At 43.6% G+C, this 25823-nt stretch overlaps 1 protein-coding gene across 3 annotated transcripts in view; it reads left to right on the forward strand.

Moving 5' to 3' along the window:
* Positions 1-16846: 16846 nt before the first annotated feature.
* The window catches only part of Frmd6 (FERM domain containing 6), a 76136-nt gene continuing 67159 nt past the window's right edge, over positions 16847-25823 (forward strand). For 2 of the 3 annotated variants that reach the window (XM_021201999.2, XM_021202000.2), the window contains exon 1: positions 16847-16938. The gene's annotated coding sequence lies outside the window, so the exon portion shown is untranslated. Of the gene's footprint in view, positions 16939-17138; positions 17499-25823 lie in introns of those variants that run through there. The other variant, XM_029540682.1, reaches the window with a different exon arrangement.

Raw genomic sequence — 25823 nt, forward strand, 5'->3', positions numbered from 1 at the left:
CGGTGAAGGCACTCTCCGTAGGCTGTCTGGTTTGATTGGCTCCCCTATTCCTTACAGAATCAAGTCGGGGGCTGTTCATGCTTAATTTGGGATTGGGAGAGAAGGGACAAAAGATGAGAGTATGAGTAATATACTAGAAAGTAACTTTTTCTTGATATTATGGCCAACACAGATTCTGGTAATTGAGGATTATTTGTGTGTTTAACAATTAAAGTCTTTAAATTGTAGGACTTTATGTTTAAGTCCCAACTCTGGCAGAGTCTTGTAGCTTGGCTCATCTTGTATATTTAATAGCACTTACCTTCTAATGGGACTAATCGGACAAATCTACTAGCTAACCCTGGGGCCTAAGAGTGAGGGGAAGGACTGAAGAGAAACTTCAAGTTGTTCTGCTAAAACAGTTGTTATTGTGAAGTTGTTAATAAAGGTAGCAATGTGGCATAGATCAAACTTCCCCAAACTGGGTTCCAAGAGAGGATCTTATGGGCTGAGCAACTCCAACTCCTTTTTAAGTTTGAGGAACACTGAGTGAATTCTTTGTTGGGTACCGAACAGAACACATTCTTGTCCAGCATCAAATCCAGATCCCATGATAAATTTATAAATGCTGATTTATTTAGCTCCGAATCTAGGAAATAAAATTGGCCAGTGCTTGGGCTGGGAGGGAGTCTACTAATTCTCGTTCTCTGTCCTTTCACACGTCCATGGTTTTCTGGTTGGGAAAGCTGATGCACTGGTTGCGTCCAGCCTGTTACAGGTTATATATACCTTATCTGGCCATCACAGTCTGGGCCCACATCAAGAGCCTACAAAGCTGTGATGTCAGTGTGTGAGCTAGCCACGATGCAAAAAGAAGCCCATCTATTGCCCAGATGTGCAGAGTGAGGCAGGCTACAGATGCCGGCTTGGAAGATCAACCATCTCACTAAACAAGTCACTAACACAGCCTGTTCCCGATGATTACTTCCGATGTGTTTGCTGTTTGTAGTACAAACACAGCTGCACATCTTTGAATTAAAAAATGAGAAAGTGAGTAGTTATCTGCTTTAATTAGAAGGTAACCATAGAATTACAATAAAAAAAAACCAATGCTGTGTTTTTACAAGTAGAGCATGGTAAATCAAATGGTACGGATAATAACTCTAATCAATTTTCACATCTGGACCTAAAAGCCAAGGTCCTGAGAGGGAACCGAAAGACTGGGAACTAACAGCAAAGTGGTTAGGTATTCCACACGAGGAACGACCTTCGAAAGGAGCACCTTGACACGCCTTCTCCCCCTCCACACCTGCTTTATGTTTATAAACGATTGTTGGATGGACAGAGAAAGTCAGCACATGCAGTCTGTACTATGAGTTCAATTCTCTGTATTCTTAAAAATCTGTGTCATCATGTGTATGAAATGTCAGAGCAGAAGACTTAAAGGTTAGGTTGCATGGGACCCTGAGTGCAGCCTGCACTGTCCCAAAGAAGAAAGCCCAAATGAAACAAAGAGAGCTCTCATAAGCATGGCAGCTTGTATGGCCAGTGCAAAGTAGGTTGCAAGAGCTAACTCTGCAGCCTAATGCCTCAATGCTTAGCATTATTTGATATGTGTGTGGGGGCTGCTTGAGTTTTCCCACACTTAAATGAACACATAACCACACTGAATATACAAGTCATTTTCATACAATAAAATGATGCATAGCTATCACTTAAAAATATTTGTATCTTGTCACATATAGTAGATTGCACATAGTCTTCTTACCATGCTTGGGAGACATGTCTAATTTAAGTGAAGTCAGAATAAATAAATACATAGCCCCTTTGCTAAGAGGAGAAATAGGGGTGGGGGGAACTCTCCCCTCAAGGGAAAAGACTATGCTGTAATGATGTGTGCCTGATCTGGACCTAGCATGGTGTCTCAACCATATTTGACATGCAGTGACTATCTCTTTGAATAAATGAATGGATGTTTATCATATCTCCGAATTATCTCTATTCCCCTATTCCCCAAACTAATTATTTGTCAAGGTGAAGGCTTTAATCAAAGCTCTTAGCCTAAGAAAATTAAATTGCTGGGCTTGGCCCCTTTTGTAGGAAATGCAAAACTCGTGAAATTCAAATCCTCTTGAGAAATCCAAACACATTTCATTTACCTTTTTTCCCCTTTTCTTAAAAAACAAAGGAAAATTTAAAAGATTAATTTATTAGCTTTTTAGCAAGTCAAGACAAAACAAAACAAAAAACCCTAGAGAAAAAAGTAGAAAACCCTCTCTCGTGAATCTGGATGTAACTTGTAACTTAGTGTAGCTGGAAGAATGCAGTGAGGAAAAGCAGACACAGGCCCTGGCACATTGGTTGTTCCTGATCCAGTAAAGTAATCTAGTTGCTTCTCCTGTACAAAATGAACATGATAACTTAGACTATCTGCAAGTTCCTTTCAGGTCTGAAAATAGTTCCCCGACTGTCCTTCATGGAACAGAGACTAACCTGTGTTTAGTGTTAAGCTTAGCTTCGTTGCCAGTATGGTGCAGGGAATCTGTTCTTGGATCCTTTAACATCACAAATGATGGGAACCTAGCTACAGGCAAACAAAATCCTTAGCTGTCAATCAGTGTTCCCAGTTGCACGGGGTTTTGTTTTGTTTTGTTTTGTTTGTAAAGGATATTTAGGGGAAAATTCAAATGCTCTCATTTTCTTTCATGTTTTAAATACATTTTTTACTGTGAGGCAGCATATTTTAAGGTTTGAGAATATAACCTCTTCCATTGACCAGGTTTGAACCTGGCTTTAGTTTCAGGTAGGGACTTCTTTATGCCATAGGAAACTCCACCTTTTAAAAAGAGTGATTCTTAAATTACAAAGTACTCTGCTTCTCGAGTTTGTTGGGAGGCTAAAATGAAACACGCTCTAGTGCCTGCTACGTAGGGTGATCACTTGATAAAGCAGCCATAGCTAACCTTCTTCATATTCTCTTTAGAAGAACAGCATTTTGCGGCTAAACCACCATAGTTTTGTTACTTTGGGCTGAGTGTGTGGGGCACACCTGTAATCCCAACACTTTCTAGGCAGATGCCAGAGCATTAAGAGTTCCACGTCCTCCTCAGCTACCATGACGTAGCAGAGTTAGAAGCAGCATGGGCTACTTGAGACCCCATCTTAAAACACAAACACAAAAACACAAACACAAACCTATTTCTTTTAGGTGGGCCGCCCTTCTCATGTTGTCCAATTTGTTTCCCTTTTGTAGAACGTGGAGGGCAGCCGTAGGTCACTGACAGCTCTGCCCACCCCTATCTGGAAGGCCAGTGGCCCCTGTCATGATCTGACCCTTTGGTTTGGATCACCCACTTACCTCACTACCTGTTTTTCTGCCTGACTTTGTGCTGTGGCCCTTTATATTTCCAGCCAGGAAGTTACTGCATGAGATGCCGGTTTCTGTTGAGGACGGCTCAGAAGGCCCTTCTGTCAGCCAGCATCTATTTCAGCAAGCTATAAGAGCTGTATCTGTGGTTTTAAAGTGTACAGTGTTTCTTAGCATTGTAAAGTCCAGTTTGGGGCCCAAAATGTAGGACAAAATGTCTGAAAAGTCTCTCAGTGTGACAAGGTCACATGTTTATTTCCTGTGTGTGCTGTAGTTCCATGTCCCCAGTGTGTGCTGAGAGAGAAGCAGTCCAGAGCTCATTCCTAAGACAGCTGAGCAAGACAACTGTAGGGAAGAAAAGCCCAGACTCATTTGGAACCATTTTTCCCACACTCATAAATACCAGAATAGTAGTTACAGTTCACATTTTAAAATACAAATTTTACTTTTTCACCAAAATAATTGGCCAGAAATTCTTTTTTGTATAAACATGCTTCCAGCTTCAGGTCAAAAAAATAAACATTTTAAGTAAAAGCTTATTGCATCAATATCCTTTAAACCCTGACTTGACTAATTAATGTGTTCCTGCTTAATATGTAAGTGATGTCAAATATGTCATATGTCATTCCTTTATTTTAGGCACGCAGGTCCGCTCTAAATAGAAACATTTTTGAAGAGTAGCCAGCGCGATAGCAGTGCCCAGAAATAGCGTCTGAGTTAAAGCATATGGCGCGCCATCAGCAGAGGGCAGGGCACATTCACAGCTCTTTGCCACCATGGGCTTCCAGGGAAATAAAGAAACAGATCAAGGAAAGCTTGACCCCCCCCTGTCAATCAGCAGGGCCAGTCACAGAACTAAAGGGACTTCACTTTGAAGTGGGAATTAGAAGTAAACCAAAGACTACATTCACGTGTTGCTGTCTTCTCATGTTCTTGAATGTGAGCCGTACATCCAACTAAGTTTTTTCACATGTATTCCCACTTAAACTTACCCTGATGCCGCCGCCACCATCCCACATGCACCAAATCTCCCAGGAGATTCTAATAGTTGTCTTTTCTTGAAATTTGGGGATATTTATCTATGAATTCTGCAGGATGCTGAGAGCTGCAGGGTGGTCTGTAAAAAGCAGAAAATTTGCCAAGTTCATTGCAGGGTTAATGATTGGAAGGGCCTGGATAGCCTGGCAGCCAAGGCTAGGGGAAGAGAGTGTCCTGCCTCAATCCTCACGTCCCCGTATCCACCTGGCCCTAAAGCCTGCAGAGGAGGGTGGTTCTGCATTGTTTGAATTCCTGCGGAAGACTCTCCTTGCTGGGGCCACTTCTCTGGGAGCCACAGCTGACATCAGAGGCTCTGTCACTTTCAGGATTTTACAACATGACTTCAGCAGTGCTACACAAAACCTGAGGACCCCATGGCACTAACGAGGGACTGACAGTTTCCCTCCTGAATGCTCAAACTCTCCTGTGGCTGTGTGTGAAAGTACAAAGGCTGAGTTCCAAACAGATCGCCCAGGGGTGTGGCATCTACTGGAGAGCTGGAGTCTGGTCCTTCCTTTAATCCCTTCAAGACCTAGACAAGCCTGAGCTCTGGGGGAGGAAGCAGGGTTGCCAAGCTCTGCTTCTTGACTCCTGCTTGCCAAATAACCTCCAGTGATTCTTTGTAATTATTACTAAACAGGTCCACCCACTGGAAATGGGTTGGGAGTTTGTCCCCAGCCCTTCCTGTTCCATATACATACATGGGTCTAAATCAGTGAGTGGGCACACACCTTGGGTAATTTCCCCTGAATTCTGATACACAGCTTGCTGCCTGAAATCCCCACACTCTTCAGAGAAGGTAACTGACACCCACTATTACCCCCCTTTTTTTTCAATCACAGTTATATGTTTCCATTTGTACAGACAGAACTGTTCTCTTTATATATATTTAACAGCCCATGTCAAAAGTGCAAACTCTGGAGTGGGAAAAAGAAATTGGGATGCTCACATACCCTATCCAGTCTATATTCTTTCAGTGTCGGCGTATTTATGGAAATGTTAGCAAAGGCTCTGATTCATTTATACACAATTAGATTGATGTGGCGGTCTCTGGGGACCAAAGACAGTTATGCTCTTCACCATGACATCGGTAGTTTCTGTTTCATCATCTTTAGTTGAACAGCTTCTTACTGCCCAAATTAATAATCAATTTTGATTATTCTATTCACACCACAGGAAACTAAAAATAGACAACCCTCCCTCAACCTGACTTGGCTACAATGACGTCAATGCCCTTATTGTGATAAAAACATTACTAATCACATCTTAACACATTCCTCTGCCCCTACAGATTTTTATTCACTGAAAGGGGGGTGGTAAGGCTGTAGTGTCTGTCTGCGGCATTTTACAGCTTCAAACTGAACACTTGAAAATCTGGACTTCACTTAGAACTTGCAATGACATCAGCCTCAACAAGCCGACTGCCCGTGTGGTCATGAATGGCTATCAGAATCACTTCCAAGTTTGCTGCTGTTGTTTTAAATCAAGATTCTCAGCCTTGTCACCAGTGCTTACGTGGTTCCAATCCAATGCCAGCTTTAGAAACCATTGTCAAGCCGGGCCTGGTGGCGCAGGCCTTTAATCCCAGCACTCAGGAGGCAGAGGCAGGCGGATTTCTGAGTTCGAGGCCAGCCTGGTCTACCAAGTGAGTTCCAGGACAGCCAGAGCTATACAGAGAAACCCTGTCTTTAAAAAACAAAAAAAAAAAAAAAAAAAAAAGAAACCATTGTCAAAAGTAAATCAGCTAATAAATCTAGGTTGGAACTAGACACTAATCTTCGCAAGATAATCTGTTCTACATTTTATAACTATCCTCAAGTTGATGGTCGCGAGATCGTCAACATACTTAGGTATATAACATTTATATTCTTTATCATAAATGCTAGACATGATTTATGATGGAAATCTAGAGATAGGGAAGACTATCTGTCAATATGAATGTGATCATTTATATAATCAACTTTTGATAGCTCTCAATGATCATTTCAAAATTTAATTTTAAATGATTGAGGATATGGCTCAATGGTAGTATGTTCGCCTACCATGTGCAGGGTCCTGCTTTCAATCCCTAGAAATCAATAAAAAACAAAGCTTAATTTTATGCATTTAGTGATGGCTACTTGTTTAACATACATACTGTTTGATCTATTAAATACATCTCTGCTGAATCACTTTGTGGGTTGCAAACACATGAGCTTCTCCTTCAGTGGATTGGTTCCAAGTTTCCTGTAAGTGCAATCAGGGTCCCCAGATGGATCCCACCCACCCCCCAAATATAGGCATGCTATTCTACTTGCATTTACCTTTTAGATCACTGATCTCAACCAGCAGTGGAAATTCTCCATTGTAGGCACGGTCCTCTGTACTGTAGGGTGTTTAGCCATGTCCCCAGCCTCTACCTGCTAGCCTGACCACCCCCCTTCTCCTCTCCCCTCCAGTGGCTAAAAGCAACTCTCTAGACATGGCCAAATGTTCTCTGAGGACAAAGAACCACCAGAAGTGACAAATTATGAACTTGAAGATTCCTTTGTGTCACAAATATCTTCCACATCTCAAGTGTTGAGATGCCATTAAGACAACAAATCCCTCCATAGTGGCAAAGTTTTCAGAATATTCTTGGGTCTGGAAGGAGGAGAGCAGGAGCTACAGGTGTTTGAACATTGTAGGGCAGAACATTGACACTTCCAACACTTTGTTACCTCATCCATCTATTAAGCATGTGGCCCATGCTTTGGCAGATTATTTGCAATGACTTTGCAGACTAAGGAGATGGGACATATTGGATGTTTAAGACAAAGAGTCCAAATGAAAAGCTCTAGGCTGAGTGATGATGGGTCCTTTTTTGTATGCTGGGCTTTGATTGACTTGAGCCCTTAAGACCAGACATAACACTACTTAGTAATTAAATATCTGCTAATGTGCCAACCATTTATGATGGAGGAGGATATTGAGAAGTCTAGAGGTAGAGAGAGTGACTGCCCCTGAGGAAATGCCTGACCAGTTCTGCGCTGGAGGCAACCAGACCAGAGGGACAAAGAATGTGAGCTCAGATTTCTTACGGGTTTTCTGTAAAACTTTGGGCATCTATAAATGAAGATAATGATGGTGATTTCTACTCTGAGGATTCAGCAAGGTTGCATTTGTAAGCCTCTTCTATGACTGATGAGCAAGGAGGAAGGCTGGGTTGACAATGGAGAGTGGCAGGAGGAGGGATCTGAAGAGAGCTATGGATTCAACCATATTGAACACCAGACTGTTTAGCAGGGAAGGTAGAAAGGAAGGGAGGGGGAGATAGGTGGGAGAGATGCAGGGAGAGGGAGGCAGCGAAGGGGAGGGAAAAGAGGAAGAAGAAGAAGCAAATGCTATCTAGAAACGTCTAAATGGTCTCTGTGCTAGGAAAACGAGCCAAGCCAGGAAAAACATGAGATTGACAAGCATCTGGGGGAACACTGATGAACCTGTTGCCTTGGTGACATGACTGACTACTCACCTATTTGATTTTTCTTAGGCATCCTCAGTGGCTTTAAAGTCAAGAAGAAGCAGGGAAAGCAGTGGTTGAGTTGACCTTCATTCTGAGGTTATTAGAAAAGCTGGATTAGAAGGCCAAAAGGCGCAGGACACAAAACTACCCTAGGGATTAAACTGAAAAGAAATGAAGCCGGGCTGGTGAGATGGCTCAGCAGGTAAGAGCACCCACTGCTCTTCCAAAGGTCCCGAGTTCAAATCCCAGCAACCATATGGTGGCTCACAACCATCCGTAACAAGATCTGATGCCCTCTTCTGGAGTGTCTGAAGTCAGCTACAATGTACTTACATATAATAAATAAATACATCTTTAAAAAAAAAAAAAAGAACAGACTTTCAGTCTTTTAAAAAAAAAAAAAAAAGAAATGAAGCCAAAAACCCAGGGACTAAACTAAGAGACTGGGAGGGGCTTGGGAACTGCTTGGTCTAGGGAGAGAGGGGAAGGCAGGATGTGGTGGGCAGAGGTGAAACCTCGGATGCTAACACCACATGGAGGAGCAGTGGCGGGCAAACGGAAGCAAGGCCACTTGTCCCATCCCCTGACCTTCCCATCCCACCATGGTGGAGCTCGAGCCATTCTGTCCCATCAGCATGTTTTGTTGCCAAAGAATTCAGCAATTTGTAACTACCTGTAGAAAATGGCTTCGGCAAGCATCACTGTACGTGGCAAGGCAAGGTGATTAGTCAAAAATGGAGGAAAGACTGAAGGAAGAAACACAAATCTACAGTAAAGAGCATCAACTGACACAGGATTTTAATCAATTGCCCATATCTATACTTGAAAGTCTAAACATGAAGCGAGTTGATTGATGTCAGGCACCTTATTCATGCTGATCAAAGTTCCTGTTAAAGGATGCCCCTCTTCCCACCGACCTCTGGGATACACACCCAAGAAGCATCTCAAAAAATGTTTTTCCCTCCACATTCTCATCTTGGCATGGCTCTCCGCTCTCCACAGTACCCTCAACACACCAACACAAGCGCATGGTGCATACGCATTCTTCCTCCCTCCACGTACGTTATGGGATCCATTCATTCAGTAAATATATGCCAGGCATGTTCTAGGGACGGGGGCCGCAGCAGAGATAAACTACGTGCTCGAGAAAAGCTTAGATCCCAAGAGACAAACACGTTCACCAATAATTTCAGGGGCAAAATGTTATGAAAAGGATCATGAATACCTTATACTGATTTTTGTACATTGGAATTATATGAAATGATCACAGACCAAATACATGTGCTCATTATTCTTTAGGATGAGGATAAAAATTATTATTCAATAGGGACCAGTGGCAGAGGAGAAGACTTGCCTTCTGTTTCTCTAACTCAGGAAACCACAGGAAAACTAGCATGGAGCATACCTATAGTCCCAGCACTTGGAAGGTGGAGGTAGGACAATCAGGCCACCCCAGCTACACAAGAAAACCAATACCTCAGAAAAGACACAGAAAGAAACCACATGGAATGTTTGGTCTAATTATATACAAATCACAAACATATTGGTGCTTTTTAAAAAGAGTGTGTCTCACAAACACATGCCCCTGTCTTACCTTCAGAGACAGCTAGTTAAAACTGGCATTGCCCAGGATTTTCCTGTCTCTGTACCTATCAAAAGGCAGAACCTTGATCTGAGATTTTTGAGAATAATTTCCCAATCCATGATTTCTAATTCAAGATCTGAGATACAAATACCAGAGTTCTTCCCCTAAGAACTAGTGTACAGGCAATCACTTCTGAGTAATTTGATAGACTATCATTTAAAAGGGAACAGTGTAAGCATTTCTTTGCTCTGTGGAAGACATTCTCTGGCATTTCATTCCACACCCAAACTGAGTATGAGTGACAGTACTGATTTTTTTTTTCTACCTTACAGATGAAGAAAGTTAGGGATTTAATCAAGACGTTCCAAATTATTTCTCCTATCCAGCAGGGCCTTGTTTTATAATCCAGTTGTTTCTTGAGGCCACACCAATGGTCTTTTGATTTCAGTGAATTTACTCCCTGAGCTCCCATATCTCACTTGCATGTACACACCAATCTCTTTTTAAGCCCTGAAAGCCAAGTTTAATAGCAGGTCTGTTGTGCTTACAACCTACTCAAGGTGACCAAGTTAAGCTGGGAGGGGTGCGGGGGGGGGGGGTCATTTTGTGAAGACCTCTCAACAAACAGCACAATTGCTGGTACTCTCTAGAAAACCTGAATTCACCAAGCAGGAAACACAAGTTCTGAAAGATCAATGTTCCCTTTTCCTACTGTTCTCGATTAGCAGTTGCAGGGACAAAGTGATAAGACGATACAAAACAGTGAATAAAACCTCAGATGCAAAGATACCTATCTGTTATCATGTGTCTCAAAGTGACTCCTCCTAGGATTCCTTGGACCCTTAGAGGAAGCCAGGGCATGCCTGAAGCATAAATAAGGCTGAGGAGTCCATGTCCAGATGCAGGCTCCTTCCAGCCCTCTGCCACTGTAACTCTAGGTGGGTGGACGTGTCACCCATCAGCATGGGGTATGTTTTCTTTCAGCTTCTCAGAGAGCCACTGAGGAATCATGAGCTGAAACACGGCTCTGGGTCTTTTCAGATCCACATGTAGAAACAAAAGTCAAACACTGGTGAGTTCACACTGTGGGGACTCCATCCCCACCTCTGCTGTTTTCTGTTGTGAGCCCTGTACTGGACTCCCCATCTGATGTGCAGTGGGAAGCCTCACTCTGAGACAGCATCCGATCTTCACAAGGAATCCCTCAAGTGGCCCAGAGTTAGCAGCAGTGTCCCTTTGGCCAGCCCTGCCTCTGCCATGTGACCTGCAACTCCTAGAGCTCAGAGCCATCCTCCAAACTGGGTCACACCTCTGTAGGAAAGGAGGACTGGGCAGGGTTCTCCAGGCCTTATGTATGGAGCCTTCCTTCTAACTCTGTGTAGTAGTCAAACATTCTAGTTTTCCAGGGCTGAGACTGTGAAGTTTGTCATAAAACCGACCATTCATACTGCGCGTGTTCTATATCCTTTACATGCTGCATAAACACACACTGTGTCTCAGACATTCTCATACATGCTGTATAAAACCATGCAGACTGTGTCCTATATCCTGTGCATGCTGTATTAAATCAAACTTTGATTTTTTTTTTTTTTTTGACAATGTCCTGACCGGCCTCAACTTGCGCAATTTTTTTTTCTTTCTCTGACTCCTGTATGCGGGGAGGTACATGTCATCACAGCTGCTTCTGGATTTGTGCATTTTGATGTAAGGAATACATGCAGAAAAAAACCCAAAGGAACAAAATATTATAAATTAGTTTTTAAAACTATTTTTAAGATTCAATTTATTTAGAATTAAACTGTAATAAAAATTAACTACGTGAACATTTTCCAGATCACATCTGTTTTAGTAAGTATTCTATACAAGAACTTTCCAGAATTTCCAGAACTATATGTGAACAGTTAAGATCAGTTCCACATATTGAAGAACAAGTTTGTTTTTTTTCATCTATTATGCATTCTGAGTCTTGGACACAGTGTCTCCTATATTCTTGTACATGCTGTATAAAACCAGCCATACAAACTGTGTCTCCTATATTCTTGTACATGCTGTATAAAACCAACCATACAGACGGTGTCCTATATTTTCATACATGCTATATAAAACCAACCATACAGACTGTGTTCTATATTCTCATACGTACTGTATAAAAGCAAAACTTTGTCCTTCAACAATCAAGGTATCCTACTTTTAAATACTTTCTCAAATATTAATGAGTAAAGCCAAGCACGGTATTGAATGCCTGTAATCCCAGCTCTTGAGAGACTGAGGCAGGAAGAGACCTCAGTTCAAGACCTACTCAGTGTGCACAGCAAGATGACCCTGCCTCAACACAAACTTGATGAGCAAGTGAGAATCTAATGAAGTTCTCTTTCAGTTTTGTGCTGCTGAACTAGATAGAGGTAAATCTTTTGAACTAGTTTGCTCAATAGCATTAATCCTAATCAATCATTGATTGGTGCATACTACTGAGTATATTGTTTACTCTGTGATTATGTGACTACTGTGTGTGTGTGTCTGTGTGTGTGTGTGTGTATCTGTGTGTGTCTGTGTACTGGAGCTTGCTGGGCTCTAGTATGACAAAAAGTATATCATTATCATGAGCTCAAAGGAAGATCAAAGCTCCAAATCTAAATAGTGTGTGGGTTTTACTGGACACAGACAGGTCACTTTTTACAACAGAAAGTAAAAAAGGTCCCAAGTCACATGAGTTGGGACCATCTCTATTTAAATTTCTGAGTAGGTGTTCCTGGTAGAATAATTATATGGATACCTAAAATCCATTTTTCCAATCTGATCACTAAAATCTCTTTCAGAGATTTTATTTTGCAGAACACAGTGGTAACCCGCTGAAATCAGTAAGGGGATTTACACATTCAGGAAGGAGAGCCGGCACAAAAGCACCCTACTATTTAAGCGTCTGTGTGCCAAACTTTGTCTTTTATCAGCTACACAGACATTTAAACCTTACAAGTCTGAAATGATTTCATTTAGAGTGTATTTTAGTTTGCTATAAAAATGAATCTCAATAATTACCAAAAGAAAATGTGAGCTTAATTTCTAAGACGTCCAGCCAATGTGATAAATAATCTTTAATTTTGGAAATGTATTCTTTAAAAGCCAGTATGTCAAATTACTGACTTCTCTTTCAGACCAGTACTTATATTTCAGCATTAAAATATACTATGAATCCCTCCAAAAATTGGAGTACACAACAGATAAGAAGACAAAGTTGGTCTTCAATATACAGAAATGATCTTAACTGGTCATTCTGGTTTCTGGACTTGTACAAGAAATGCTTACTATAGCAGATGTGATTTGGAAAATGTGCACAGAGTTGATTTTTATCAATTTAATTCTAAACGCTAAACAAAAAATTCAACTACTTAAAAAAAAAATACCTTATTTATACTATTTTGTTCCTTTGGCTTCCTATCTGCATGTATTCCTTACATCAAAATGCATAAGGCCCGAGGCAGCTGTGATGACATGTACCTCCTGGCATTCAAGAGGAAAAGAATTACCACAAGCTGAGGCCAGTCAGGAATACATAGCTAGACTTTGTCCAGGAAAAAAAGAAAGAAAGAAAGAAAGAAAGAAAGAAAGAAAGAAAGAAAGAAAGAAAGAAAGAAAGAAAGAAAGAAAGAAAGAGGGGGGAGGAAGGCAGAAAGAAAGAAAGAAAGAAAGAAAGAAAGAAAGAAAGAAAGAAAGAAAGAAAGAAAGAAAGAAAGAAAGAAAGAAAGCAAAGTTTGGTTTAATTCACCATGCACAGGATATAGGACACAGTCTGCATGGTTTTATACAGCATGTATGAGAATATCAGACACAGTATGTGTGATTGGTTCTATGCAGCATTTAAAGGATATAGAACACAGTCTGGATGGTCAGTTTTATGACAAATTTCACAGTCTCAGGCCTGGAAAACTAGAATGTTCGAATACTACAGAGTTAGAAGGAAGGCTCCATACATAAGGCCAGGAGAACCCTGCCCAGTCCTCCTTTCCTACAGAGGTGTGACCCAGTTTGGAGGATGGCTCTGAGCTCTAGGAGTTGCAGGTCACATGGCAGAGGCAGGGCTGGCCAAAGGGACACTGCTGCTAACTCTGGGCCACTTGAGGGATTCCTTGTGAAGATCGGATGCTGTCTCAGAGTGAGGCTTCCCACTGCACATCAGATGGGGAGTCCAGTACAGGGCTCACAACAGAAAACAGCAGAGGTGGGGATGGAGTCCCCACAGTGTGAACTCACCAGTGTTTGACTTTTGTTTCTACATGTGGATCTGAAAAGACCCAGAGCCGTGTTTCAGCTCATGATTCCTCAGTGGTTCTCTGAGAACCCTGAGGAATCAGAGCAAGGATGAGAATTACCAAAAGTTGAAGCTAGTCAGGAATGCATAGCAACACCTTGTTATAGACAGACAGACAGACAGACAGACAGACAGACAGACAGACAGACAAAATTCATATGCCTCTTGACTCTCAGGAGTAAGCTGTACAGTTATCATGCTTTAAAAGAAAGGCATGCTTCTGAATGCTCTCTTACTCTGTGTCCCTCCCTGAAAACACTTTAACCTCTAACCCCAAGTATTCTTCCTCTTAATATGGTGATATTAAAAATGTTCCAAAGCTGAGGTTATGTAGTCCAGACAGTACATAGCCATTGCTAATCTCCGGATGATCCCAATATGCTGGCAGGTTTGAGAAGGACTGGTTCCTAGGTAAACTTCTGTTCCCATGGTATCCAATGCTCTTTCCTGGAGGCTCCAGGCCCATGCACTGCTGCTCCTGAGCATCTCTGTCTCAGCACTGAGGATGCTCCAGCTCTGGAACAGCATGCCCATTCTCCCCATCTGCTATAAGATTCAGGAGGGTCTTTAATCTTTGAATCTCAGGGCTAACCCTATGCTCCATTGTTGGGAGGACTTAATACACCCATGGACTAGAGCCAAAGAAAAACAATGCTAAAAATGCTGATATTTAAATGCTTCCGAAAAAGTAATCATTTAAGATGTGCAGGATGCAACACTTGGTGAAGTATTCCACTTCAGAGGAACGTCTCAGCAGACCAGTGAAAATAAACTAGATCCCATCGTCAGAGGATAAAACCGGACCACATAGAGAACTGCATTCATCCTTGTAAGGAGCACATTAAGAACACATCCTGTGATAAGAAACACATTCTTTCTCAGTCCCCTTTAGTTGGCTGTATGCTGCTTCCAAGTGGCATTTTATAAAGTTTATAAAACCGACTAAGATGGTCGAAATGCTTTACAAAAATATATCATGTAAGAGTGATTGTTGTGGTCTTCACACAGTTAATATGACCATTACAATTCAGAAAAAAAAATTCACATAGTAAATTTCACCACAATCTAGCCCTGGACAATAAGTCCGATCTTAAATACTTTCTTTTTTTAAAAAAAGCTCCATAAAATACTTTGCTCTTTGGGTTACCTAATTCCTTTATAATCACAGTTATGTTTCACATTCTAACAATATGCTGGGGGGGGGGGTTTCTCTGCTAGATTCTGATATATGAAACCTGAAAATAAATCAGATTTAGGAACTCTTTTCCAAAATAGTAATATGTTTCTTATTTGTATGCTGGTTTATCTCATTAGTCAGCAATTGATTACCAATTAATACCCAATTTGCACTCATCCAGAGTAACTATAAAAAGAGAGAAAAAAATGTGTCTTTTGTACATGCTCACAGTCGTGGAAGCCAGCAACAACTTACTATTGACAGTCTCCAAAAGGGAAAGGCTATTGAAAGGTCTGCTGAAGAGTTGTTTGGGGGTCTTTTGTTTATTTTGTTTTGTTTCCAAGACACGGTTTCTCTGTGCAGCCCTGCCTGTCCTGGAACTCACTCTGTAGACCAGACTGGCCTTAAACTCAGAGATCTACCTGCCCACCTCTGCCTCCTGAGTGGATTAAAGGTCTGGGCCACCATGACCCACCAGACTGGCTGGCTAGTTTTTAATATCAATTTGACACAAGCTAGATTATTTGGGAAGAGGGAACTTCAACTGGGACGTGCCCCCAACCACAGTGACCTTTGGTGAATTGATGATTGATGACCAAGGGCCCAGCTCACATGGAAGGGAGAGGGGCTACCGTCCCTGGCTTGGTGGTCCTGCATACATAAAGCAAGCTAAGCCTGGCCAGTAAGAAGTACTTTTCCACGGCCATGCCGAGTTTCTGCATTGAGTTCTTGTCCTGATTTCCCTCAGTGACGCGGTGTGACTTGAGAGTTGTATGCAGAAATAAACGCTTTGGTTTGGGTCATGGTGTTTAATCACAGCAATCGGCTATTTCAAATACAGCTTCTATGGGTATCAAGTGTTCTTCCTCAGGTGTCTGCACCTACATGAAAAAGCTAGACACTCAGCTCCTCCTCACTGGAGCATCACCATCCACAAATCATCCAGAAGCTTGTAGCTCTGTGGGTGGCAGTGGGGGGTCCCTCTACTTAAGCTGCTAGACACCGCGGGCAGGTCCAGATAGGTGCAGAACAAACTTCACTTCTTTACCCGACTACCAAAAGGAGCAAAGAGCCCTCCATTCTGCTTGGGATCTTTGGGGCTATTGAAATCATCTAGGGCTGTCTTTTGCACTGCTCACAGCCACGCAGGCCACCTTCACCAAGGGTACACATCATTTTGAGGGCCACAAGCAGAGGTTGGGGAGACAGACTGAGCGGGGGCGGATGGGCTTGGGCGGCACTCACAACCCACATGTAGGATGAAACCGTGAGGTCGAAGTGGGCGCCTGACTGGAGGAGGATAGAGAAGTCACGAAATCTCCTGTACTGGGGGCGGCCTCTTCTCGCAGGGGCCGCCCCAGTTCCGAATTATTAAGCTGCAGCTCAGGTAAAACAACCACCCCCAGGTAACCCGTCTAGGCCTGTGAGGGAGCGTCCAGGGGCTAGGGTGTGCCGGAGAATGGGGAGGGGGGGCATGAGCGGAGAAGGGGACCATTCAGAAGGAGAGGGCCAACAGTCTATTACCCTCGCACCGATGCCTCTGTCCCTTCGGGAAAGGCACGCAAAGCATAGTCCACTCTATATAACCCGCCGAAGCCAACTCGGTCATCCGATGGTTAGAGGAGTGAAGGCTTCCCCCGCGTCCCCGGGTCCCTGGGTCTCTTCACCCCTCCGCAGGACTCTTGGTTGGGTCCGGGGCGGGGCGGGGCGGGACGGGGAGGGCAGCGCTCCACGTGCAGCCGCGATCGCCCAGCTCTCCGCTTCTTCCGCTGCTTGGTCTCCGCCTCCAACCCAGGACGGGGCGGGGCCTCGGGCAGGGAGGGCGTGTCTCGGGCAGGCGGTGGGCGTGAGCTCGAGGGGGCGGAGCGGAAGGCGGGGGCGGGGGGCGGGGCAGCTGCAGTGTTGGTCTGGCGGCAGCAGGAGAGCTGGGAGCTGCGAGTAAGCTCGGCGCCGCTGGAGCAGACGCCGGTTGTGAGTCNGATGCCTGGCGCTGTCGACTTTGGAGGTACGCGCGGGAGCGGGCGCCGGCCTGCTGGCCCCCTTTCTGGGACGGCGCGCCCTGGCCGCCGCTGTGCCCCCTGCTGGTCTAAAGTGCGATTCCCGGCTTTGCCGCTCTCGGCGTCTTTCTTCTTTCTCACGGGGCTCTGGGCGTCGGGCACCGGGCGGGCAGGTCGCCTCTACGCGAGTTGGAGCTCGCCCACGCTGGGGCGGGAGGCCGGGGGCCCCCGGGCAGCCTTGGCCGCGGGGGAAGCGCGGAGCTAGGGGGCTGGGCTCTACGTTCCAGCGCCCCGATCTCCGAGATTCTGGCTCGAAGGGTGCCTGCCTGTAGCGCCCCGTCCGTGACTACCTGGGACCAGCCGTGAGTCCCGCGTACCCGAGCGATGTGCCGTATTGCCTGTTGTGCGCGCAGGCCGGGCAGCCCACTTCGGGAAGGCACCCCAGCGCGGCTGTTCGGTAGACCCGCCAGTTCCTAGTGTGGGAAACCCTGAAGGGGGCCTTGGGGACACAGGAGTCCCGGGTGCGGCCTGCAGAATTTTGGTTTCTGGAGGAACTTAACACCACCAGGTAAAGGAGACCACTAGCTTCCCATCCGGGAAAGCGGGGATGTGGACAGCTCGGAGCCACCCAAGTGAAGTCTACAGGATTTAAACAACACTCCGAGTTCTAGAATGGCTTAGCCTAATGGTGGAGCACTTTCTTAAAGGCAGGAATAGATGGAAAGCTGTCAAAGCAAGCACACTTAAGGTTGAGATAAAAGTTGGAACAATTTCCAGACCGTGTAGCTGTGTGGCTAGTGTCGGAAGAAATACTGGCTCAGTGGCCCCCTTACACCTTTTGGGGATTTGTTTATTTATTTATATAAGCGGCCAGTATGTTTTGCTAGCATTGCTCCCCGGGAGCTGTGTAGTGCCCACAGTGAGGAAGGAAAACTTGTGCAAGGGTTCTCGGCGCGTTTGAACGTGGAAGGGAAAGCGTACCTTGCCAGATTTTCCACGCATGATTCCCTCCTTTCTTTGGACCGAGTGGTGTTTGTTTACCGGTTTTCGAAGCATCTACCTACATTTAGTTTTTGCACGAAATGCCCTCTGTTGCCACAGTGTGTAGTTTGGGGATTAGAGAATGCTTTTGGAGAAAACTGCTAGTGGCTTCATTTTCCAAGAATGTAAGTCATTTCCTTTCTGTGGTTTCAGGGAGTTGATATTTCACAGCATCAAAAACTCTGTGGGGAAAATTTTCCGTACTACATCTGTCATTTAAAAAGCCTGCGACTTTTGAGTTTTCGTAAGAGCAGTGCATAAATTTAGGCCCGACTTTGTTGAGAGGACAAAAAGAGTTTTTTGTTTGTTTGTTTTCTCTTATCCCGAATCTAGAGTATTGAGAGTGCTGTAGAAAGTTTTAACAGCCAAGACCTACAAATGGCTTGCAGGATGGAGAGTGGGGGAGGGGAAGAGAGCAGAAAGGAGCAGGAAAACAGCTGCCTTTTGCTTCGGTCCTTTGTAGTAAAACTTCTAGCACCTAATCATTTTCCTTGGGTGTGGTTTTGAGAAATTATAGTTTTACGTTAAGAATGAGAATACTCCACAACTGGAGGTGGTTGACATGGAAATGTGAGGGTTTTAAGGGGAGGGTATGTTTATAAACATACTGACTTAATATTTTATAGTAAAGGAGACCTCTGGTAGATTATTGGATGGAGAGGGTCCCCCAGGGAATATCCTATATCAAGTTATCTGCAGGATATCTTCTCCAGAAAGCGGACTGACTGTAATAAGAACTCCCCCCCTTTCCCCGCCCACCTACCAGCTTTGAGTTGCTTACAGAAATACCTGTGATCAGACAGACCCCATGGGCCACACTAATAGCAGTTTTTGTAGGGCTCAAAACATTTTGAGACTGGAAAATCTTTCTGTCTTTTCCATCGCTTCCTTTTTGGGATTAGCAGGGGTAAGACATCAGTTACAGATAGTCTGAGGGTGTAGATTTGAGATACCCCGAGCTTTACACGAAAATACCCGAAAGCAACACGGGCAGGCTGGAAGCCCTCCTTTTAAAAACAAAATGCCAGTGTGCTATACAGGTTTTTAAAAAATCTGCCATTCAACTGGGTTGGCTGAATTGGGGGCTGTTGGAGACCATTCCACATTTAACTATGCTTATAAAGCTTTTGGCTTTCAGAACTTATGACATAATGGGCTGTGTAGCCTTTGGTGGCAGTCGCTTGGAATGCAGGTTTCAAATAGAATTGTTTTGGACTGAGCCCTCCGTCTTTAAGAGTTCTGTGTAAATGACTCCTGTCTCACAACTAACTTTCTGATAAAGGAATTCTTTGTAGTTTTCAAATTGGATGTTTTACATTTTGATTTCTAAAGCCGTGTTTTCTTTCCTTTCCTTTTTTTTTTTTAAATAAAACCTGCAAACAATTATTTTATTACATGAAAGCCAGTACCAAGAAAAGATTAACTCAGTCCAGATGTAGAAATGTATGTGAATTGTAGATTTGGATGATCTCACAAGTTTCCCTTTTGTTGATGAGGCTGTCTGGATCCCAGATGGCACCACAAATTATCCCATAGGCCTGTTTCTGAACTGAAGGCTGAATTTCATGGGCTTTCTCCAAAGTCGCTTTAATGTTATTTTAAATCTTCTCAAGAATAGAAAGCTTTCTGGACATACGCAGAGAGGGCTCTTTTCCTGTTATTCCTCATTGCGCCTCATAGTGACCTGGTGAAGTACATGGAGTCTGTTTCTGCATGTAAGAGCAGGAGGTATATACCCTTCAGGTTAGTTAGCCTTAAAGAAGGTTGGTTTTAGTTATTTGTGTCTAGCTTTTTTTTTTTCTTTTTCTTTTTTCTTTTCTTTTCTTTTTTAACGGGAGTTGGGGCAGGGGACAGACAAACAAATTTCAGGTGTTTACAGTCTTCAATAGAATTCAGCTGTAAGAGTTTGTGGCTTCAAGTGTATTTTGTTGTTTGATTAACCTCAACCCTCTGCCCCCCTCCTCTAAACAAGCACAGTTTCAATGAGAAAATTGAATGATTGTTTTCCGAGAGTCTGCCTTGCTCTATGTAACAGCCCTGGGCCTGGAACTTACTCCTTAGACCATGGTAGCCTTGAACTGGAAGAGAACTGCCTGCCTCTGCCTCCTCTGTGCTTGGGTTAAAGATGTCCACTGCCACACAGGGCCAGACTGATACATTTTTAACCAATCCGTCCGTGCGCCTCACACCTGGGTTAAGAGAGCTGTGATGGACATTTCCAACCTCCTATGTTTAGGACGTCTTTTCTGTTTGTGGGGTTTGTTTTTGTTTTTGTCTCTCCGTTAGTTTGGTTTGTTTTTTTGAGACAGGATCTCACTATATAGCTCTGGCTTGTCCTGTGTAGACCAGGCTAGCCTCAGACTCACAGAGATCCACCTGCCTCTGCCTCCTAGTTCTAGGATACTAGGACGAAAGGTGTGAGCTACCACCTCTGGCTTTTGTTTGACTACATAACTACACATTTGGTAACTTTGCTATGTTCTGGTTATGCGTGAAACATGATTTCTGTGAAGGTGTTTTATAAATAGTGAAATTTTCATTAAAGCCCATCTTCTCTAAAGCTGAGCGGGGAAAGTGGTATTGCTGACTTCTCTGGCTTAAAACTTTGGATAGGGGATAGTTGAGAGGGCTTTTCAGTTTGCCCGTTGTCCTGGGAAAGGTCTTTGCTGATCTATATAAGTAAGAAGAAATAAATTAAAGAAATAATTTGATAGGAACTAGAAAGCAGAATATTGAGCATTGGAAAATTTAAACTTAGACGGATAAATAGTGAAAAATCAATGTTGAAGTAGGAAGAACTTTTTATCTGAAAAATAGAAATTAAAAGAATATCTTTCTAGCCGGGCAAAGGGCAAATTCGGAATTGATGTGCCTAGGGGTCTGTACGTAGCCTGGAATGAGCTGGCAATTGATTGTTGTCCTGGAAACCTTGCCTCCCTTAATGTTGATTCACTAGTCTGCTGTTAAGTGATGTGTATGGGCTGAATGTCATTACTGCTCACCCCCACCCAGCCTCATCGCCTGGTAAAGAAGGAAACTTTTGTGTGTAAGTGCTAACGACTATACAGACATTTAATTGGTCAGTAGCGTTTTAGAAAGCTATTAATACATACTTGATACAAACTGGGACCAAAGGGTGCTTCAGTAATGCTGACATTATTAGGTTTGGGGTGGAAGTGGGCACTCTGCACATCTCATTATGTTTCCTGATTTAGTAGTGTAATTACTTCTGGAGCAAGTTTGTATATGGCCACTCTTTGTATGTATCCAGTGGAGCCATACTGCAGTATGTCAAACTGATCAAAGAAAGATTACAGAACACTGAGGAGAAAAAGAAAGAAACTGATCTGACAGCTGGCCCTGTTGCTCCAGGAAGAGAAAAATGTGTTGAAACAAATTCACAGATGAACCAGCTAGAGTCCTAAGGAGGAGGCAGTGTTCACCTGGGGCTTTCCCAACTTTGTCTCTGGCTCAGCATTTTCTTGCTTTTCTTTCCCCCAGTCTGCATGCCCATTGAGGCAGAGTTCAAATAGTAAAAAAGTAGGGGTTCAGGCATTAACCAGGTGACTGTATTTACCATGTACCCACAGGGCAAGATTCTGATCAAAAGTGTCCATTTAGATGCAGAGTATCCTTCATGAATTATTCCGGGGGTATCCTCAGATGCTTTCCAGCAAGCTTGTGATTTATAGAAAATGATTTTTTATATTAGCATACAGCCATGGTCTCATGAGAGAGAGAAAGTCTTGCCTAAAGTAAAGCAAACTCAGGAGCTGGCTCTCTGGTCACATTAATAGAAATGTAATTAATATTCTCCCCACAGGAAACAGCATGTGCTGCACAGTTTCAGTGGCTGGCTAGCTTTCTTTCACACCTTTTGGTCCTTGCTGGTCCTTTTGGTCCTTATTTCTTTGAATCTGTTGCTTGCTTACTATATATGTCCAGAGAAATGCACAACTCAGAACCACCTGGCACAAAGCTATCTGGGCCAAGGATGATCTCCGATCCAATTTCTTATCTAATAGGTTAGTTTTGATCTGTTCTTAGATTTCATCTAAATGCAATCACATATAGGTTACTTGGGTTTCTTGTATATTTTCCCTTTGGAGGGTTGCATGGTGTGTCTTCTTTAGCCCAACAGTGTTACCGTTATACATAGAAATTGGTGTGAGCATTGGCGGTTAGTAGGTCTGTTTCCGAACTCTACTGACAGACACTTGGATAGTGTGGGGATGATATGTAGTGACTCATCTCCTGATGACTCAAAAAGACATTTTGAGTACTTCAGAATTGAGAGCATAATGTTAACATTAAAAGCAACAGAAATAACTTAAAAATAGGATATGGAAGGATGAAAGGGACAGGAGCAGCAGCCACAGTGCAGGTTCAGCGTGGAGCTCAAGGTTTGTGGGTTACAGTTCGAATCGTGTCAGCTAGACCGTGGCCGCACTTCAACTAAGCATCGAAGACAGGGAAAGGGGCCTTAGGTGACCTGCTGGGGAGAGCACAGGGCTGGAGCCCAGTCCTTCTCATTCTAGTCTGCCTGGAGGCTCAGGGCCTAGAGGGTGATTGCCCTGTTCTGAGTCACTCCAAACTGCTGTGTGGTTCTGCTCAGATGGTCCAACCTGTCAGTCAAAATGGATCTGTAGCAAGATGAAGTCTCAGTTCTTCTCCCCGCACCCCCACTGGTGTTCTCCACGCTGAGCTGTTGGGATGTCTCTCTTCCCCCTTCTCCATCCATCTCGTCTTCCTCCTGTGTAGGCTGGTCAGTGAGATGTTGCATTGTAAATGCTGAGTGGGTATCTTGAGGACCGTCTTTAAAATAATGTATTTACTTTTATTTTATGTACATTGGTGATTTGACTTCATGTATGTTTGTGCGAGGGTGTCTGATCCCCCTGAAACAAGAGTTACAGACAGTTGTGAGCTACCATGTGGGTATTAGGAATTGAACCCCAGTCCTCTGGAATTACACACAGCCAGTGCTCTTAACCTCTGAGCCATCTCTCTAGCCCTGTTGAGGACCTTTGAATTTGCTGCTGTTTCCCCCGTTTATGCTTTTCCCCTCTCTGCAGTTTCCCTTTCTCTGCATCTTCTCCCCCAGCAAATACATATCCTCAGAACCATCCAGTCTTCACCGGAACCAGTGTTGAAATTCTGACGTTGAGTGCCGCAGTCCACCCAGGAAGCGCTTAACAAGAACCCTAGGGTTGTGATCTCACTGAGAGACCCAGTGATGAAACTAAGAGCTTGAGAAGGATATGGGTACTCTCTCTCTCTCATGTCTCCCTGAAAAGTAGAGGACATTTTCATGGTCCCAGACAAGGTATAACATTTCAGTTTAGGCCCATTGAAAAGATGGTAGTAGGTGATAAAAATTACAGAAAATTTAAATAAGAGTGTGTCATCATCAGAAAGAGGTACTACTTTCAACAGCAGCATGTAATCATGTATAATCTTGGAAATGTTCAGATATACTGACCAGAGATCTGTAGCCTCTGACGTATGCCCAGTAAAGTCACAAGAGGAAGGGTCGTGATAGTTTGAGGAGTGTATAAAAGAGGCAGGGAGGTAAGATGGTAAGATGAGGGGGTTGGTTTGTTTCTTTCTTTCAAGACACTGTACAACCCTGGCTGTCCTGGGACTCTGTAGACCAGGCTGGCCTCAAACTCAAGAGATCCATCTGCCTCTGCCTCCTGAGTGCTGGGATTATAAAGGTGTGCGCCACCACTGGCTGGCTGATGAGGACTTTGTTGTTGTTGTTGTTGTTGTTGTTGTTGTTTTTAAGTTAGCATGTAGTCATTTTACACAGTGATAGGCTTCAAAAGATATTTCCATTCAAGTGTGTCATGTGATTTAGCTATATTTACCCCTCCCCCCCCATGTCCTTCCTTTATCCAGCTATTATTGTTTCTCTTTTTATGTCACAGACGCATAAGAATTTTATATGTGTATATGACATCTAGGGACCATGTACTAGAGAAAACGTGGTATGTGTCTTTCTGACTTTGGCTTAATCTCATTTAATACAGTAATGTTCGAATTCCTTTCGTTAACATGCAAATGATTTACTTTATGATTAAATAACACACACATGGGGGGGGGGTGTCAGGGACCAAATTTTCTAAATTCATTCATTCATTTGCTGATAGGTAGGCACCAGGCAGGCTCCACAGCAGGTTGTCACCATGACTGTGTGTCTCTAGTATGGTGACCCAGATTCCACTGGGTAGCTTCAGGGTCACTCCCTAGCATCCATCCTCTGCTGTTCTCCATTGGGTAACTGGAGAAATTACCTGCGCTCTGCATTTCCTTCTCGTCTGTGAAATGATGGGTGAGAGAAAGACTACCTGCTCCACAGGGTTCTTGTGATAGGTAGGTGACGTGGTGCATGCAAGACAGCCAGCCTGGCTTTTGACACACAGTAAGCGGTCAAGTGGTTTTAGCTATTATCCAGAGGAAGCTACACAGGCTTTTTAGAGGTCGCCTTCGTTTGCTGCTAGTTCATCCAATTTTCTTCTCAGGAAAAGCAGGCAACAAAACCCAGTGATTTCTATTGAAATATTGGGCAGTTTGTGCTGCAGGAGGGGCAGCTGGCCTTTCCCACTGATCACTAATTGATGAAAAAAAGTTCCCCTACCTCCTTCTAATGGGATTTTCCTTTACAGGTATCAAACAGTAAATCCACATATTAAAAATAGCCTCTTTATGGTCACTCATATTGGGTAAAGTACTTTCAAACTTAAGAGTGGCAGAGGACCCTGTTTCTGCTCATACACCCTGTAGAATTTCTCATGAGCCCCTTTAAAGAAAGCCCTATTACTGGGATGAGCAGTTGTTTAATACATACACACGCATGCACACACCCCCAGTTTATACACTGTGAGTCAAACCCTTAATGACTTTCTGTTATTGGGCCCAAAGTTTAAGATTTTTAAAACCATTCATTCAGAGGAAATTAATAGTCCGAAAGTTTCAGAGGGAATATTTAAGCCAAGAGGAACTTCGCTTAAGCACATTGGGAAGATGCATTTACATCTAAACAGCATAATTACAAGCACAGCTATAGGCCAGCAGGACCCATGCTATATCTTTCTCATCTGTTCCTTGGGAGTGAGGGGTGCTACCTCACATGACCTGTTCCTGCCTCTGCACTCTGAAAACCTCAGACTTGGATAAACTGAACACTTCGGAAGTATACACTAAGCCCATCAGAGAACAGGCTTTATGAAGTGTTCAGAACTGTGCCAGGGAATGGCTGCAGCTCCTGCCAGAGTCCACCTGGGTAGTGAGATACATCCACAAGGAAGGGGATTAGATGTTTCTGGGTAAGAGATAAATCAAGCCTCAGTTATCAGATAGCAAGCAGTGCTTCGCCAGTAGTGGGTAGGAAGCCAGTCGGAACTCCATCTTCAGGAACTTCCTGGGAATGTGAGAAGAGCTTCAAGTATTAGAAAGAAACTAAGTTAAAATGGCAGAATGCTTACATTCAGTTGTTCATCTAACATAAAACACAACCAGCCATGTGCCAGTTTGTGCTGTAGGCCCCAGAGATGTGTAAGGGAACAAACTAGAGGGAAAAAAAAGCCCCACCTTCCTATTTGTCATTAAGAGGTGAACAGTAAGTAGAGTACATTTTATGTGATAGAAGACGGTCATGAGTATGAAACAGAAGGTCAAGGGACAGGAGAAATGCTGGTCCAGGGAGATGGGGACATTCCCGCTGAGGTACAGACACTGTTGCTGGGCTTATGTCTAGTAATTTCATAGTGAGGCAGTAATGCTGGGAGTTGAAAGTGTGCTTAAATGCACTGCCTGCCTGCCTCCCTCCCTCCCTCCCTCCCTCCCTCCC

Source organism: Mus pahari, chromosome 7, assembly GCF_900095145.1.
Source record: "Mus pahari chromosome 7, PAHARI_EIJ_v1.1, whole genome shotgun sequence".
NCBI classification, from domain to species: domain Eukaryota; kingdom Metazoa; phylum Chordata; class Mammalia; order Rodentia; family Muridae; genus Mus; species Mus pahari.